Genomic DNA, 15,557 nt, shown 5'->3' on the forward strand with positions numbered 1-15,557 from the left:
AGGCAATATGGAAAATGAGCCGAGAGAAAGGCTTCGAGGTTGACGAAGTAAACAGGGAAGTGAGAAGTTGTGGTGGTTTTAAACGAGACGGGATCCACTTCAATTATAGGCTGGCGCGAGAAATGGGCTGGTGACTTGGTGGTCGCGCTATTGCTTTTTAGGGGGTCCGCGGGCGCTCAGGAGGTCAGAGTAGATAGTAATGAAGAAGGTCCCCAAGGGGAACACGAGAAGAGCACCGCCGTCAAAAACAGAAAAGGAGGAAAGCAAGAAAAAGAGCTCGCCATGCAATAGGCTACATAAACATGCAGGGCGGCAGAAGGAAGGAAAAGTGGGCAGATATTGAGGAGCAGTTAGATAGAGAACAAATAGGGGTGTATGCGGATACAGAAACGCACCTTAGAGACTCGGAAGAGCCGCCAGTTATGAGAATTATGTTTGGGAAGGGTGCAACAGAACTAAGTCGGAAAGAAAGGGAGGGGAAGTCGGAATGCGCATCCATCAAGGAGCCAAATGGAAAAGAGCAAATTCACAATGTCAAGAGCATCTTTGGTTATCAGGTATAATGAGTGGGAAAGAAACTTGGCTGGGCGTTACGGGTTTGTGGACCGGAAAAAATTGCACAGAGAAGAATAAAGAGTTCGTGGAATGCATAAGCACTGATACTAAGGGTTTCAGGAATGGTGCTGAAGTTGTGCTATTAGGTGACATGAATGCCCACATGCAGGATTTAGATGGCTATACCAACAATGACGGGAAGTCAATGCTAGACCTTTGTGAGCAACATAACATCGTTATCGTGAACACAGGGCCTAAGTGTGAAGGGCAGATCACGTGGGAAGTGGGAAGCCGGCAATCAACCATTGACTACTGTCTGATGACAGAAGGAATTCATGATAAGTTGAGAGAAATGGTTATTGATGAGGAAGGGCATAGCAGCATAGGGAGTGACCATGAACGCATCATTTTAAAAACGGGATACGTAGTTGAGACAGAGTTCAAGGAGAGCAAAATGGCCAGTCGAATTTGAACGCTGAACACATAGCAAATATAATCAATAGATTTGAGGAAGAACTTGAATAATGGCAAAGTAAAGAGTGGGAATATGGTGAGCTTCCAAGTGTAATAACGACAGAAATACGGAAAGAGAAACAGCACGTTCGTGGGAAAGAAAAAAAAGAAAACGAAAAGCTGGTGGCACAACAAGATACGAGAGGCGATCGCCGAACGACAGAAAGCATCTCGAGAGCACAGGCAGGCAAAAAAGGCGCAGTTGCCACAGGATGAAGTAACCAGTAAATGGGAAATATACCGGAAGTAAAAGTCTATGGTTCAAATACTGGTGCAAGCAAAATTAAAAGGTGAAAGTGAACGTTGATTGTCAGAAATACGTGAGAAAAAGAAGGCAGCACCTAAAATATTTTGGAACCACATAAACTTATTACGCAGGAAGTCAACAACAATACAACAACATATCCTTGACGAAGATGAAAACAGACTGGAAGGAGAAGCGGCAATAAATTACATGCGAAAAGCAACAGCCGAATCTTTTCAAGTCAATGACGAGGTTGTACTTGATGAAAAAAAGAGCATGAATGAGACCCAAGTGGAAAAGGAGCTGGTACTGACAAATTTAAAGTGGAAGAAAGCGGAAGAGAAAATTCCTAAGTGCGCAGCCACAGGGGTAGATGAGGTTCCCGTTAGGCTGATAAATGAACTAGGACTAAAAAGTAAGGAAGCTCTGGTAAAAGCAGTGGAAAAAACTTTAAAAGACAGACGAATACCAGACATTTGGCGGCAAAGTAGAATAAATTTAATTTATAAAGGTAAGGGGGAGAAAGACAGAATTCACTCGTATAGACCGTTGACTATTACATCGGTAATATACAGGCTAGCAACGCAGGTAATCAAATTAAAGCTTCAAGCATGGGCAGAGAATAATGGCATTTTGGGAGAGCTTCAGAATGGCTTCAGAATAGGTAGGCATTTAATGATAACTTGTTTGTTCTTACTCAGTGTATTGAAATATCAAAAGCAGAAAGCAGACCGTTGTATGCGGCCTTTTTAGAGATTACAGGAGCCTACGACAACGTTGACCGCAACATTTCGTGGGATATTCTGGAAAGGGAAGGCTTAGGTAACCATTGTCTACAGCTTTTGAGAGAGATTTACTTAGAAAATACCGTTCGCCATGAATGGGAAGGGATGAGGAGCGAGGAGAAAGTTCATATCAACAAGGGACTGAGGCAGGGGTGCCCTTTATCGCCGCTGCTGTTGATGATATACATGGTGAGGATGGAGAGGGCGCTAGAAGGAGGTAATATCGGGTTTAATTTCTCACACAAACAGGCGGGTACAGAAATAGAGCAGCAGCTTCCAGGTTTATTTATGCAGACGACATTGTGTTGCTAGCTAACAAGCAAAGTGATTTGCAACGTCTGGCTAATATCTGTGGACCGGAAGGCAACTATTTAGGTTTGAAATTTAGTGTTTGAAAATGAGGTGTTATGGTATTCAATCAAAATAGTGAACAGACAGTTAAGATACAGGGCCAAGAAATACCTCGTGTAACAGAATATAAATACCTTGGTATATGGATAAACGAAGGCAATAGATATATGGAAACACAGGAAAAAACCATTACAGTAAAGGGGAAGAGAAATGCAGCCATAATGAAGCACAGATCGCTATGGGGATACAATAGTTGCGAGGTCCTCCGAGGTATGTGGAAAGGTGTAATGGTTCCGGGACTTACTTTTAGAAATGCAGTTGTTTGCTTCAAATCAGGGGTACACTCAGGACTCGACGGAAACCAAGGGTAAGTGGGTCACCTCGCATTGGGCGCTCACGGGAAGACTGCAAATGAAGCTCTGCAGTTGTTTACACGTCCTTATTCACATTTTTGCTCTTAAAGGGCTGCGGTGAATTGGTTTGGGGAGTAGCGGGAGTAAGGAGGTAAGGGAAATAATTGTAGACATAATTATCTACATCATGGGGTATTATGCTTTCGTTGGAACGCTCGAGATGTAGAAGCCTGGTTTCAGTGGCTGGAGCCTCAGGATCATCCAGGAATTCGTACAGTGACCGCCAGAGCTCGTTGGCGGTCGCAGCACTGCAGTGTCTCGCTAGCGCCCAGGTCTGTAGGGAGGTTGGTCGCCATTCCGTTGGGAGCGAAGCAAGGGCCCTTTGCCTGGGGCCAGAATACAGCGGGCAGTCCCAGATTAAATGTTCGAGGTCCGCGCTGGTGTTGTAGGGGCTGCAGGTACTCGCACGCGAACATTCCAGGCCACGAGGATCCTCCTTTCTGCGAAAACGCTGCACGAGGAAGGGAGTAAGGAGGGTGCTAGTCTGTACCTGCCGGAGCAGAACCTGCTGCCGACGAGTAACAGCCTGGGAGGGAAGGGGAGGAATGTCCATGGGATTGGACGTAGTGAAGAGATAGCTGCGTCGGTGGCGCTTGGCTTCGGCTATTGCTTCCATGGGATCGTACCACTGACTGTGTATTTCTGTGTCTTCAGGTACGTTGTTCAGTAATTGTTCGGGCGGTTTCGACAGCGCGGATAGTAGCGTGGCGCGCGCTAGTCGATGGGCCCGTTCATTTCCTGGTATACCCGTGTGCCCCGGGATCCAGTGTAACTGAAAATCATGACCTTGGTCACGCAGACGACGCACGTGGAGGCGGAGTTGTTGGTCCACAGCAGTGGTTGTGCGAGCGTCCTGGCAAGCTCTAAAGGCATTTTGACAGTCCATAAACTCTTTGTAGTGGTGCTTAACATCTCTTGGAACTTTGTTGGCAGTGTGTTCAGCATGCTTGGCAAAATCTAGGATGGCATATAGTTCTGCCGTAGAGCTCTGAACGACATGTCTTGTGAGGTGGAGTTTACTGCCCCGTTCGGTTGCTTCCATATTTGTCCACGCCATAGTGAACATTGGCTCCTCCTCTGGTCCTCCGATAGAAGCATCCAGATAGACTATATGGCACCTGCCAGAGTTGTCGTTGCCCCACTCACGTAGTTGTTGCGTATATTTCTTATGGCGTTTCGCGTGGGCTTGTCCTCTTGCCAATTGATCTTGTCCCATGTTCTTCGGCAGTGGCTTGGGATCCGCAATTGGTACGTGCTCCCAAGGGGGAGATATCCGTGGAAGCGCCGGAAGGTTAGAGATGTCATGCCCAATTTTAACCAATGTGGCCCTTCCTGCGTTTGTGGACTTGAGGCGTGTCACATGAGTATGCTCGTGCATTGAAATAAGATCAGTGATGTCACCCGAAGCCCTGCAGCTCTAGAGTGCAGGGAGTGGCGTGTACTTTGGCAATCCTGTCATTACTCTCCTTGCCTCGTTGTTGAGGCGTTCCAGAGAATGTAGCTGTGTTCGAGTGATGGGGTGAAAAGGGGCGCCATACAGGATGCGAGAATGCAGGAAAGCCTTCACAAAGTGTCTCATTTCTTTTTCTTTAACGCCCCTTGTACGCTTGGAAATCCTGCGGAGGATTTGAGTGACCTGCTTGGGTACCTTTACTGTTTGATTGTACCATGTTATAGATATACACTGCTCGTCTAAAAACATTCCGTGTATGCGGATGACCCGCTTCCTCAGAATGGGTGTCTGTCCGATCGAGAGATGGACGCTGGATTTCTCCTCGTCCTTTGACTTTGACCTTTTCCTACCGTGGATAACGACAAACTCGGTCTTCTCCGGTGCTAGTGTAAGCCCTATCTCCCTCGTGAAGCTCTCTATGGTATTCAACGCCGTCTGTATGGCCTCCTCTTGTTCTCCTAGGGAACCTCGCGTAGTCCACAGCGTCACATCATCTGCGTAGATAGCGTGCTCAATGCTTGTGATTGTCTCTAGTTTTGCAGGAAGAGCTGCTAAGACGATGTTGAATAATGTTGGAGAGATTACGGCTTCCTGTGGGACTCCAACCCCGTTATGATGATAGGAGCTTAGGTCGCTGCCTACTTGAACTTGAAACTTTCTGCCTTGCAGGAACGCAGCAATAAAGTTGTGCATGTTGCCTTTGATGCCCATTTCTTGTATCGCCTGCATGATAGAGGCGTAGGGAAGGCTATCGAAAGCTTCCCTGATGTCCACCCCAACAACTATGCGAGGACACGAGGACGAGACATCGAGCACGTCCTCTTTTAGGCGGATCACATTATCCTGAGTAGAAAGACCAGGTCGGAAACCCTGCTGAGTGTGAGGCAGAAGACAATTTACCGCCAACCACCATATTAACCTTGCGTTCACCATGCTCTCCAAAAGTTTGCACAGATATGACGTGAGCGAAACTGGTCTTAAGTTTCCCAGGCAGTTCGGTGGTTTGCTCGGTTTCGGAATAGGCTTCACAATAGAGTGGCGCCATTCTCGTGGGAGAGTTCCTTCCTTCCATATACGGTTAAACTCTGCCAGAAGAGTAATTTTGCATCCTTGGGTAAGGTTTTGGATGTGCGCTGCCGTGATTCCATCAACCCTTGGTGCGCCACGGGTGTTCATTCTGCGTATGGAGTCTTCGAGCTCGCTGGCTGTGAAGGGCTGGTTTAGATCATCGTGTCCGTCTTGGTCATCGTCCCTCGCATAGGTTCTATTTATGGTACTATTTGACTGGGGAAAAAATATCTGCCGCTTTCTCTGCGAGTTCAGCATTGGTGATGCCTTTTTTCAAGGCAACAAGGGCTGTGGCGTCTGAGGTTTTACGTTGCCCAAGAAGAGATCTCAATATAGCCCACGCCCTGCTCGAATTAGTCGATCCGTTGAGTTGCTCGCACACCTGCAGCCAATGCTGGGAAGCTAGCTCTCCCGTATACTTCTCGATTTCCTCTTGTAAAGAGCGTAGTTTAGTTCGTAATGTCCGGGGGCGCCCCTTCGCTCGATAAGAAGACAGAAGTCTGAGCCTGCGGTTCCATAGATGCAGGAGGTGCCTATCCGGATCAGGTTGGTCCGGAGAAACTCGCAGCGTCTTAGTTGCTGTGCGCTTGGCACGTGTCATAGCTTGCGTTAAGGAGTCAAGATTGTTAACTGGGCCGTTTTCTTCTAGCAGCATCCGATATTTGTCCCAGTGCGTAATCGTACAATCCCGTTTGTAAGACGACGGGCGGCACGAGGAACCATTTGTTCTCACTGTGATGGCAATTGGAAGATGGTCACTGCCAAGAGGGTCCTCTATAACTTTCCATTGGCAGGTTCTGGGTCTCGAGGACCATGTTAAGTCTGGTGTCGTGTCTGCTTGCTTGTGTCCTGTCCGAGCCTCGTATGGGATTGCGGCAGATTAAGAAGCGATAGTCCATAATGGTCAAACTCTTCCATGATACGGCGACCGCATGGGCGGCACTTATTGTAGTTCTAGGCTACGTGTTGAGCATTGAAGTCTACACAGATTAGAATTGTATCCTTGGGAGAGATCTTCCGAAAATGTTGTAGGTAGCTAAAGTCTACCGAGGCGCGCTTAGTCTTCGTGCATTTTCTGGACGTATGTACACGGAAAAAACAATGATTATTCTTTCGGGCGTGAGTTGAACCCGGCATCCGGTAACATTAGCAATATTTGAACACCAAGGCTAGTGTCGAGCTTTGTGTGGGTGAGTCTTCGATCCACATACACAGCTGTGCACACAGGTGTGACGGTGTCTTCGGGGAAGCCATAGCCCTCGTAGTATGGTAAGCGTGGCATGAAGCAGTTCACCTTCTCCAATGCCAGAACGGCGGGTCTGAGACTGTTATGAGACAGGCCTCAGCGTAAAATAATGACTGCTTTTTTCTTCTTGAGGGAGCGGCAGTTCCACTGAATCACGGTCGGGATGGCTCCCCCGACATCCCGACCGGGAACGCGAACATTAACTTGAGTGATTAGCTGAGCCATGTTGTGTGTGAGCCATCTGCGTCGGTGCTGTCTGTACAGGCAGCAAAGGCGCCGTATTAACTGATGCGGCCGTGGTAAGACCTCCGAAGGAGAGCGTTCCATTGAGCATTAGGCGCTCCATGACGGCGCGGACGCATGTTTCGATAGCTCGTTGTATCATCGTTTGTACCCTCGACATGATGTTGTGTTCCATTTGTGCCAGGCGTGCAGAGAAGATGGCTTCGTAGTCAGGCTGAATTTGTGGTTTTGGCTGCGTTTCTAGCACCTTATGCTGGCTCTGCTCTGGTGCCCCGACAGTGAGGGCTCGAGAAGTAGTTTCATGGACTTGTCCGTGAACACGTGCGCCTTCATTTGCTGAGAGTGAGGCGGGGACAGACTGACCTGTAATTCTGGCGTGACTCGCTTTCGCGTGTTCTAACGCTTCGCTGTTAGCCATCTTGACGTCATTAGCAAATGTATGTTTGCCGTGGTCGGAAAGCGGTTTATTTTCCGGCGGTATCGCAGGAGTTGATGTTGATGGAGCGCGGGGAGGCCCAGTGTAAATGTTGTGTCTCATGGTCACTGTCTTTTGAGGGCGCTCATGAGCTTGCGGTTGTGACCCCATGGAGTTCTGGCTTTGCTTCTGAGGTCGTTTTGACTTCACGCGCAGCTGTTTGTTGATCTTTATGCGCTGGGGGCAGTCTCGAGCCGTTGCAAGGTGTTTACCCCGACAATTGCGGCATTTCGGCCCCTGGTTGGGACAGACCTCGTCACTGCCATGCTGCTTTCCGCCACATGTGGCACAACGCGGGCTGTTAAAATTCGGACAATGCCGTTTTCCGTGTCCTAATTTGTGGCACGTCTCACAATCATAAACCTGCGACTTGAATGGGTAGACTCGTAGTGTGAAAGACTTGAGCCCGATTTTGTATGGAAGGATAGTCCCGTTAAAAGTGACTACAGCTGTGCCTTTCTCCCCAACGGGGCGAGCGCTGATAATGTCGCACTTCCGGCAGTGCAGGTTCATCATAAGCTGCTCGGCAGTCATTCCTCCTGCGTTGCGGATAATGCCCCAGATTTCATCCTTTTGTATGGCCTCGTATGCTTGAAATGCAGTTGGCTTGCCATTTATTGGAAGCTGTGTTAAAGTCAGAAGGGCATCTCGCGAGTCGCGATCATCGGTGTCAACCGCTATTTGATTACTCCTGTCCAAATATCTGATCTGAACGATCGGGTCAGCTTCCCTTTCATGCATTGAGGGAGCGTTGTGAATGTGATTTCAGATTGCATAATCAATAACAATGAAAATTTCATCCATGATTCTGCATGGCTCTTGAGATTTTAAGATCACAGTGTGAGCGTATGAATGGCGTTGGGCGCGCGCATTTGTTTGTTTCTTCCCTGAATTGCGGCGTTTATATGTGACGGTCTTCCATGATCCTTGTTCCCTGTCATCTTCGTGAGTAGACGCCGAGTCCGAGTCATACGCGTTAAACTCTGGCGTCGCGTTGCCGCTGTAGCGAGAGACGCCATGACTTAACGCAGCCTTGGGTTTAGCTTCTGCAGCTGCAGCTATCGCGGACAGGGTTCCGCGTGCGCGTTTCTGCCCATGCGTGGCGGTGGGTACAATGAGTAGCTTTAAGACGAGTAAATCATCGCACTTGCCTTTGCTTCCCCTTGGTGGCTCAGGTTCAGCAAGTGGAGCGAACGGATTCACGTCTGGACGCAGCGGCGCCTGCCTTGAACCGGTGGCGTCTACCATGGCGTCGGTCGAGGTGCTCGTTAGGGTTGGCGTATCCTCTGGCGTGAGGGCGTCTTCAAACTGCTGTAACTCCATGTCCTCGGGTAATGGAACGTTCAAAGCTGCCTCTGGGTCATCCATGGCCACGGTCGATGCGACTTTTGGGCCCTAAGGCCCAAAGTAACAGAAGGAAAACAGTGACTGTCGGAGACGAAAAGGCACGCGTCCGTTCAGCTCGGCCACCTGGTGGCGAGTCAAGCTGTGCAGGGTGATATGGGCTGGACTTGTTTTGAAGTGAGGGAAGCTCGCAGTAAAATTGAGTATGAAGAACGGCTGAGGAATATGGAAGAAAGTAAATGGGCTGGGAGGGTGTTCAGGTATCTGTACAGGAAAAACATTGATTCATAGCGGAGGAAAAGAACTAGGAAGCTTACCAGCAAATACGCGGCCTGTATGGTGGGCAACACAGCAACAAAGAAGGTCAAGCGGAAAGTCAGAGAGGCTTTTATGAACCATTTATGATAACTGAAAGGGAATATCATTACTTTTCGAAGCGAGATCGGGATGCCTTTGAACACGCACCTATAAGGCGAGATATAAGAAGTGTTGGAATCGCACCGCTGGCACGAGATGTTGGGGTCTCGGTGCTGACGCCCGTTATTGCCAATGGGTCGCAAGCCCCAAGGGTAGCGTTGGCCTGGCGGCCTGGGGCACTGGAAGCATCCGAAGGTCCCGGCAAAGCATGAGAAGACTGGTAACAGAACAACTTGTTTATTCTAACATTGCAAAAGAGCGGCCGGTCAGGTCGACCGGAGTGGAGAGACGGGAGAGCACGTAACTCAACAGTACAAATCGGAGCCTCTCCTGGCGTCCGGGGGCAGCTGCTCTTATACTCTCGGCGTCGCGGTCCAAAAGGGAAGGAGGGAAGGTCACGGGATGAAGGTCACGGGACGGCGGAGCATGAGCCCACGACGGCGCGAACTGTCGGGCCGAGAGACCTGCTGAACCGAGTGTAGTGACGCATCGCCAACCTTCACCCACACGACGGCGTGAACAGTTGAGCCGAGAGACGTCCAGGCTCCTCATTCGGGGAACTCCGCTCCCCGGCTGCCGCGCTTTGACAAGCGAGGGCACACACACACACACGCACACACGAAGACACGTGGCACTGAAACACGCCTGGACACGTTTGGCGGGTAGGCGTTGCGGCGGCGTCGAACTGGCCAAAATGTCCGCCGTTTTGAACAAAGCCCCGGCGTCCGTTGCATCCGCGCCGGCATTACCGCGCGTTGTAGGCGAAACGTAACAGACCGCCCCGCCGGGGGAAGGAGATCCCGATGGTCAGGGGACTGCATCCGCTGTCCGGAGGGATGTCGCTCGATGATGCTCATAACCGAAGTTGGGCGTCCCTGGGCGTTTCTTGAGCGCAGCGCACAGAGAAGGCCTCGTTCTCACGTTCAGGTGCACACAGGACACTGCAAAGTGACTTCGGGAGAGTTGACATTTTTGTTCTCGTTTCCGGCAAGCGTTAGAACCACGCCAAAAGTCAACCGCTCAGTCAGCAAGCACGGCACAACCCTCACTAAGCCCTGCCAGGCTCTTTCCCCTTTTATACTGCTGCCTAGTTCCTTACAGTAGTTTAGCAGCACTCAGAACGTGTCCACAAATCGGAAAAATTGCACTAAAAAGCACATCATCACTTTGAAACACTACACAAAAGCAATAGGTTAAAAATCCTGCCTCAGGAAGAAAAACATCAGTAACAAGCAATTTTGAGGCTGATTCCCACGTTAGGGGCTTCGACTTAAGCCATCGGCGTTACCGTTGAGACTCCCCTTTTTGTAACGCACCTCAAAGGAATATTGTTGCAAAGCGAGGCTCCAGCGCAGGAGGCGGCCATTTTTGGGAGAGATGGTCTGCAGCCATTGGAGAGGGCAGTGATCCGTTTCAATGATAAACCTCGAGCCAGCTAGGTAACATGACAATTTCTGAACGGCCCACACGATACACGCACACTCTTTCTCGGTGGCGCTATACGCCTGCTCACGACTCGTCAGCTTACGACTAGCATACAGGACGGGGTGTTCTACTTCTCCATTTTCCCGTTGGCACAGTACAACGCCCATGCCTCGCTCACTAGCATCACACTGAACAACGAACCCTTTGGTGTAGTCGGGCGATCGTAGCACAGGCTGGCTTGTTAGGGCGCTCTTTAGGGCGCTAAAAGCTCTTTCCTTCGTCTCATCCCAGACGACTGTTTGCGGCTCTGTCTTTCTTAGAGCATCCGTTAGGGGAGCCGCGATATCAGAGTACCTGGGGATGTACCTCTGATAGTAGCCGGCGACACCTAAGAACGACCGAATATCGGTCTTCGTGCGCGGTTGCGGGAAGTCTCGCACAGCGGCCACCTTTATTTCAGAGGGGCGGCGACGACCCCGACCAATCACGTGTCCGAGGTAGGCAACCTCGGCCTGTGCTAACTGGCACTTGGGAGCCTTGACTGTCAAGCCCGCATCGCGCAGGCGGGTTAGCACTGCCCGCAAGTGCGCCATATGCTCAGGCCAGGATGCGGAGAATATCGCTACGTCGTCTAGATACGGTAAAGCGAATTCTTGCTGTCCCCGCAACACTTTATCCATGAGGCTTGAAAAGCAGTATGGCGCGTTCTTCAAACCAAAACTCAAAACTTTAGGACGGAATGTCCCCATTGGTGAAATGAACGCCGCATACCTACTAGCCTCTTCTGTAAGTGGAACCTGCCAATAACCCCTGACAAGATCTAGGGTGGAAATAAACTGAGCGCTACTCACTCTCTCAAGGCGCTCCTCGATGTTAGGGATCGGATAAATTTGATCCTTAGTGATGGAATTAAGCCTGCGGTAGTCGACGCAAGGACGAGGTTCCTTGCCCGGTACCTCAACTAAAATCAAAGGGGAGGTATAATCACTCTCACCCGCTTCAATAACACCGAGCTGTAGCATTTTCTTTACCTCAGCCTCCATAATATCGCTCTGGCGGGGTGACACCCGGTACGCCTTGGATCGTACTGGCTCTGGGGAGGTAAGTTCTATGTCATGAGTAAGGACAGAAGTCCTACCAGGCCTCTCAGAGAACAGACCTTGAAACTCTTGTAAGAGCTGGTGTAGTTCGGTTTTCTGCTCAGGCGACAGCGATGCTTTACTTATTAAGTCACTAATGACTTGATCGGTGTCTTTCCTGTTCGTCACTGAGCCTAGTCCCGGAAGCTCGACCGGAAGCTCTTCTAACTTTCCCGCATCGGGAATTTCCTCTCCAGTATCTGCTGCCTTTAACGCTACAGGCTCAATTTTATCCCGTTCGGGCGTGCCCCGAATACCAGCTTGCTGCGCCTCTGACCCTTTTTCATCGTTCAACAACGTCGGCCCCGCAACTACCGCCTTTGCAGCGAGCTCCCGAACCTTCGATCTGGTTAAGGCCTGAACGCTAGCCTCACCAAACAAAAGCCCCTTCTCGCGCAGGAGGTGATCGGACCTGTTCGAAAATAGGTACGGGTACTGGGGGGGCAGCATAGATGACACTGCGGCTTCCGTCTCAAGTGCTCCGAAAGGTCCTTCAATAAGCACTTTTGCTACCGGCAGACACACGCTATGAGCTTCCACTGCTTGCTTGATCCATGCGCACTCGCCCGTGAACATATCGGGTTCTACGTAAGAGGGGTGAACTACATCCATTGTAGCTGCGGAATCGCGAAGCACTCGGCACTCTTTCCCGTTCACGAGGAGGTCTCGCATGTAAGGCTCGAGAAGCTTCATGTTCTCGTCAGTGCTGCATAAAGAAAAAAACACGACTTTTGGTTTTGTTTCAGGACACTGCGCTGAAAAGTGACCCGGCTTCTGGCACGTATAACAAACGCGCGCTTGCCTCATCTCGAACCGCTTTCTGCGTTCGGCTTCGGTTGCCGCCGTCTCCTTACGTTCGGTCGGACTGCTTTCACTCGCATCCGCACTACGTGTGTCCCCCTTTGCTCTCATGGGCGTGAACTTTGGCCTCTCAAACTTGGAGCCAAATTCACCCTTTTGACCGTCCTTAGCTCCACGAGCCCGACGCGTCACAAACTCCTCGGCTAACTCAGCGGCTCTAGCCACCGTACTAACGTCTGGCCTATCCAAGACCCAGTACCGCACGTTCTCAGGTAACCGACTATAAAACTGTTCTAGCCCGAAACACTGCAGAACTTTCTCGTGGTCACCAAACGCTTTCTCTTCTTTGAGCCACTCCTGCATGTTTGACATAAGCCTGTAGGCAAACTCTGTATATGACTCACTTTTGCCTTTCTCATTTTCCCGAAACTTCCGACGGAACGCCTCCGCTGACAGCCGGTATTTTTTTAGCAGACTCGATTTCACTTTGTCGAAATCCTCTGCCTCCTCTCTCTCCAAGCGAGCGACTACGTCGGCCGCCTCGCCGGGTAGCAAAGTGAGCAAGCGCTGTGGCCACGTTTCCCGAGAGAACCCCTGCTTCTCGCACGTTCGCTCAAAGTTAACCAGGAACAAACCAATGTCCTCTCCAAGCTTAAACGGCCGCATCAGGTCAGTCATTTTGAACAATACTCGTTCTCCTGCACCGTGTGCCTGACTTCCATTACGAGCGCGTTCCATCTCTAACTCGAGACGCTTCATTTCCAAAGCGTGTTGACGGTCGCGCTCTTCTTTTTCTTTCTCTTTTTGTTCTTTAAGTTCGCGCTCCTGTCTTTTTGCCGTCTCCCTCTCCTCAATGGTCTCAAGGCATTCCGACAGCTCGTCATCCTCAGCTTCTAACTCAAGAATAGCCCTTAGCAGTTCTGGTTTTCTGAGTTTGTCTGAGACATCCAGACCCAACTCTCTCGCAAGCTCCAGCAATTTCGGTTTGCGCAACGACTTCAAATCCATGGCTGCTCTGAATGCTGCTTTCTCTACTGCCTACTATTGTCTTGCCGCAAACTAACCCGGCAGCAACGACAACCACAATTACCAGCTCTGTTTCTAACACTAACAAAAGCCTGGCAAAACTCAGAAGAAGAAAGTCCCGCACTCACCAAACCTTGCAGCCAAGACTTCAGCGCAGTCGTTCCGCTGCAGGCAACCAGTCATCACACAGGGCTCGTTGCGCTGCTCCCGGATGGTCGTTGTGCTGCTCAGCATACAGTCAACCGCATCTCTTCGCTGCTGGCCTCCGTTGTCGCGATCTCACCGCTGGCAACCAGATGTTGTAATCGCACCGCTGGCACGAGATGTTGGGGTCTCGGTGCTGACGCCCGTTATTGCCAATGGGTCGCAAGCCCCAAGGGTAGCGTTGGCCTGGCGGCCTGGGGCACTGGAAGCATCCGAAGGTCCCGGCAAAGCATGAGAAGACTGGTAACAGAACAACTTGTTTATTCTAACATAGCAAAAGAGCGGCCGGTCAGGTCGACCGGAGTGGAGAGACGGGAGAGCACGTAACTCAACAGTACAAATCGGAGCCTCTCCTGGCGTCCGGGGGCAGCTGCTCTTATACTCTCGGCGTCGCGGTCCAAAAGGGAAGGAGGGAAGGTCACGGGATGAAGGTCACGGGACGGCGGAGCATGAGCCCACGACGGCGCGAACTGTCCGGCCGAGAGACCTGCTGAACCGAGTGTAGTGACGCATCGCCAACCTTCACCCACACGACGGCGTGAACAGTTGAGCCGAGAGACGTCCAGGCTCCTCATTCGGGGAACTCCGCTCCCCGGCTGCCGCGCTTTGACAAGCGAGGGCACACACACACACACGCACACACGAAGACACGTGGCACTGAAACACGCCTGGACACGCTTGGCGGGTAGGCGTTGCGGCGGCGTCGAACAGGCCAAAATGTCCGCCGTTTTGAACAAAGCCCCGGCGTCCGTTGCATCCGCGCCGGCATTACCGCGCGTTGTAGGCGAAACGTAACAGAAGCAAGAAGAAGCAGGTGCTTGCTGCGGTAAAGCTAGGGAAACGACGGAGCTTGTTTTATTAGAATGTGATGACGTCTATATAGCGGTCGATTTATCTCACCACTGGCCTCCTTGAAGCCCTTCGGTTCAGCGGGAGCAGTGGTAAAGCGAACATGTCGGTAATAGGCATTAGTAAGAAGCGATTGGAGGATTGGTGGAAGAAAAATAGGGAAACGACAAAAGACTGAGACGTACAAAAGCACAGTTCGCAATAGGGGATCAGAAAATTTGGGCGCGGTAGCTCATAGTGTTTTTCGTTTCTTTTTTCATTTTTAACATATGTAAGACATTAGGCAGTATAATAGCAAGAGATTGGTGGCGCTACCCACCGTCCCGTTCCAAAGGGGACGCTCATAACATCCATCCATCCATCCATCCTGACGCGAGCCACATCACACAAAAGTCGCTTCGACGATGGCAATACATTGCCTCGCTATATTGAGTTAATGCTAACGCGTTACCGCCGACAATCGTTGTGAGAAGGGTTCTGCCAAATCTATTTCTATCCTGTAGGTTTTCGCACACACACACACACACACACAACCTAAACACGAACATGCACGAAACGCAGTCGTCGCGTAGTTGTTGAGCTCCCGCTTCGGCTACGGGAGATTGTGGATAGTGGGGGGAGGATGTGTATCAACCGGGCACCTAATGGTTTAAATGGGTACAATTGTACCCGGCCTGGCGTGCGGCTTCCTTCAGGGGTGAAATGTCTGGGAATGGAGCATGCGCCCTGATTGCCTGTGAAAATCCTCGCGAGTACAAGAAAAGTGGTGTTTGAGCCGCTCTCAAGGCGGCTATTTCCCATCATCATCAGCCTATCTGCAGGACGAAGGCTTCTTTCTCCCTGCGATCCCCAATTACTCCTGCACTTCGCCAACTGATTCGAACTTGCACCTGCAAATGTCCTAATTTCATCACCACACCTAGTTTTCTGCTATCCACGACTGGGCTCTCCTTCTTTTGTTACCCATTCTTTAACTTTAAAGGTCCACCGGTTGTCCATCCTACGC

The sequence above is a fragment of the Dermacentor andersoni genome, chromosome 5 (genome assembly GCF_023375885.2).
Source record: "Dermacentor andersoni chromosome 5, qqDerAnde1_hic_scaffold, whole genome shotgun sequence".
Taxonomy (NCBI): Eukaryota; Metazoa; Arthropoda; class Arachnida; order Ixodida; family Ixodidae; genus Dermacentor; species Dermacentor andersoni.